Raw genomic sequence first — 4241 nt, forward strand, 5'->3', positions numbered from 1 at the left:
TCAGTAATAGGTTCAGGTGTCAGTGAAAGGACTACATATTACACAGAGTTTATTCCCCAAACAATATACTTTTTTTATTTCAGGGATGAATTCCACTGATGAGACGGTGCATCACACAGCAGGAAAGTCATCTCACCAAACCACATCGCAATTTTGTTTATAGCCTTTAATCAAATCACACTTTGTCTCAGGGAGCAGCATGTTACTTTGTATTATGTCTGTGTTAAGTCTGTGGCAACACAAGAAGTGCAATATGAATAATACAAAAATATAAAAGCAGTATACGCAAAAAACATGGTGGATGAAAATAAGTTGTTGACAGAAAGTTTTTGTTTATATATTGCATTCATTATTGGGGTGGATTAGTTAAATGATTTTAAAGCATTAATAGAACAATTTAGGGATTTTAGGGGATGTACTGAACAAGTCCGGGAAGGGAATTTTTTTTAAATTTAGTAACAGCTATCAACTTGTTGTTTAAGCACATCTTATGTGTAGCGTCCGAGCGTTTCCACATTATGATGTAAAGTTCATAAACACCAAAGTTAGGAAACCCTGCAAACGGGCCATCAGTGGAGCATGCGAGTAGAAAAATGTTGATATATTCAGCACAGACGACTGGGAACCTGCTCATTTCCAAACAGCTCCATCATAGAAACCTGAAAGTGAAAACTGAAAATGTTGGCATAAATAAAATATGTATTTATACGTTGACAATCAATAAAAAATAGGAATTGTAAGCTAAAGCTAAATATCCATTTCCCCTATACTTTAGAGTACATTTAATCTGTAGCTTTAAGGTTGCTTCGTGTGATTTTTTCTAGGGTCTACTTAGCGGAGACAGAACCTGTAATTGTTTTTGCTGATATCAGATTAACAACCCCAACAACTATTGCGACTGAAAGTACATAAACAACAAGAGGTTGAGTGTCAACACTAAACATTTGTTTTAACATTCCTGCAGTGTGTGTGTGTGCGTGTGCGTGTGTGTGTGTGTGTGTGTGTGTGTGTGTGTGTGTGTGTGTGTGTGTGTGTGTGTGTGTGTGTGTGTGTGTGTGTGTGTGTGTGTGTGTGTGTGTGTGTGTGTGTGTGTGTCACCTGCATGTTGTGATTGACTTGAGAAAGTATGAGTTCAGATGGGGAAGTGTGAACGTTTTTTTTGTTGAGAATCATGATCTTTAAGGTGTAACTTTTTTTCTTGGTATGGTGCATTTTTTAAATTGCAGTAAAAAAAATGATCAATAAATGAAACCACTTTCAAACCATTTGCTTTAAAGTCTAATCCTCTCAATGTATTTGAAAGCGTTTTTCTCTTTGCTTTTTGAAATGAGCCAAACGTACATCAGCTCAGCATTCACGGTGCATTAAGGAAAAGAGAAGCAGAGCTATAATATTTCTTACTTTTTCTTTGACTTCGCAATATTATTTACAAATCTAATCAGTCCAGGTGCTAGTCTGGAGAGGCATTTCAACCTCACGCCATCAACATAAATAACCACAGAGGATAACGACAGAAGTGATATGGAAACCTTAGCTCTGCAATTATTACACCACGCTGTTATTTTGCCGAGGTAACCGGCATATTTCTATTGACGGCAGCGTCCATGTAAAGTTAGCGTCAACCCTCACAATGACCCTCACGGGGTGGAAACAGTATTTCCGGTCTCGACGTTTTCATAATAAAACCGTATTCCCCTCACTGTCAAATTATTTGAAAGCTATATCTGCAGTACTCATCCACTAGAACACATCAGTTTATCCTTGTTAATTACACAACATTAATTGGTTTAAATTGTGTATAATGCTTTTGTGTTTTTCCCCTAGGTTTTTCCCTTTCGATTCTGAGAGACACATTTCTTTTTTCAGAGGTTTTAATAGGCTAAAACATCGAACTACTCATACTCCTCAGCTATCATTGAAGCTCGCGATTGGATGTTTTAGTCGCAATGCATGTTGGGATATGGTGTGTATGCGATATGAAATCCGAAAACATGAAAAAATAAATAAAATAATACTTTTTTCCGAGTGTGCTTGCTTTCCTCACGGTTCGGCTGAAATAAATATTACACATCTGCCGTAGTTATTTATAGAGCCTTGATTAGAAGACCTTTGGACAAACTGGAAGAACTGCCACTGAAAATGAATATGTGACGTGGTGGATCATAGATATATTAGCAATTAAACAACATCTTCAATTTCTCTTCACATAATACGTCTCCTTGCAGTATCAACACTAATTCGGCTAACTTTTATATTTGATCCAATTGGTAGATAGGCTGTATTTACACCATAACCTTTTCTTATCAAGCTCCACATTTGTGGAATCAGCTTCCAGTTTGTGTTTGGGTGGCAGACACCCTATCCGTTTTTAAGAGTGTGCTTAAGACCTTCCTTTTTGATAAAGCTTATACACTGAACAAAAATATAAATGCAACACTTTTGTTTTTGCTCCCACTTTTCATGAGATGAACTCAAAGATCAAAACATTTTCTATATACACAAAATAACCATTTCTCTCAAATATTGTTCACAAATCTGAAAAAATCTGTGATAGTGAGCACTTCTCCTTTGCCGAGATAATCCATCCCACCTCACAGGTGTGGCATATCAAGATGCTGATTAGACAGCATGATTATTGCACAGGTGTGCCTTAGGCTGGCCACAATAAAAGGCCACTCTAAAAAATTTCAGTTTTATCACACAGCACAATGCCACAGATGTCGCAAGTTTTGAGGGAGCGTGCAATTGGCATGCTGACAGCAGGAATGTCCACCAGAGCTGTTGCCCGTGAATTGAATGTTCATTTCTCTACCATAAGCCGTCTCCAAAGGCGTTTCAGAGAATTTGGCAGTACATCCAACCGGCCTCACAACTGCAGATCACGTGTAACCACACCAGCCCAGGACCTCCACATCCAGCATGTTCACCTCCAAGATCGTCTGAGACCAGCCACTCGGACAGCTGCTGCAACAATCGGTTTGCAAAACCAAAGAATTTCTGCACAAACTGTCAGAAACCGTCTCAGGGAAGCTCATCTGCATGCTCGTCGTCCTCATCGGGGTCTCGACCTGACTCCGGTTCGTCGTCGTAACCAACTTGAGTGGGCAAATGCTCACATTCGATGGCGTCTGGCACGTTGGAGAGGTGTTCTCTTCACGGATGAATCCCGGTTTTCACTGTTCAGGGCAGATGGCAGACAGCGTGTGTGGCGTTGTGTGGGTGAGCAGTTTTCTGATGTCAATGTTGTGAATCGAGTGGCCCATGGTGGTTGTGGGGTTATGGTATGGGCAGGCGAATGTTATGGACGACGAACACAGGTGCATTTTATTGATGGCATTGTGAATGCACAGAGATACCGTGACGAGATCCTGAGGCCCATTGTTGTGCCATTCATCCACGACCATCACCTCGTGTTGCAGCATGATAATGCACGGCCCCATGTTGCAAGGATCTGTACACAATTCCTGGAGGCTGAAAACATCCCAGTTCTTGCATGGCCAGCATACTCACCGGACATGTCACCCATTGAGCATGTTTGGGATGCTCTGGATCGGCGTATACGACAGCGTGTTCCAGTTCCTGCCAATATCCAGCAACTTCGCACAGCCATTGAAGAGGAGTGGACCAACATTCCACAGGCCACAATCAACAACCTGATCAACTCTATGCGAAGGAGATGTGTTGCACTGCGTGAGGCAAATGGTGGTCACACCAGATACTGACTGGTTTTCAGACCCCCCCAATAAAGCAAAACTGCACGTATCAGAGTGACCTTTTATTGTGGCCAGCCTAAGGCACACCTGTGCAATAATCATGCTGTCTAATCAGCATGTTGATATGCTTACTATCACAGATTTTTTCAGATTTGTGAACAATATTTGAGAGAAATGGTTATTTTGTGTATATAGAAAATGTTTTAGATCTTTGAGTTCATATCATGAAAAGTGGGAGCAAAAACAAAAGTGTTGCATTTATATTTTTGTTCACTGTAGTTAGGGCTGATTAGATTCAGCCCCTAGTTTTGCTGATATAGGCTTAGTTTGTCGGGGGACATCTTACTTCTTCCTTCTCTCTGTCTATACCCGTGTACACTCATGTTCCGATTAACCCAGCTTCCCCAAATGTCTTTCTTTTTGGTGTCTATATACGCCGGGATTCGGAGTCATGGATGATCCTGTTGCTGCGGTCCTGTGTCTTGGATCGCGAGCCCTGGATCTTGAGTCGTGGCTGTGGTCCTGGAT

Source organism: Pseudochaenichthys georgianus, chromosome 3, assembly GCF_902827115.2.
Source record: "Pseudochaenichthys georgianus chromosome 3, fPseGeo1.2, whole genome shotgun sequence".
NCBI classification, from domain to species: domain Eukaryota; kingdom Metazoa; phylum Chordata; class Actinopteri; order Perciformes; family Channichthyidae; genus Pseudochaenichthys; species Pseudochaenichthys georgianus.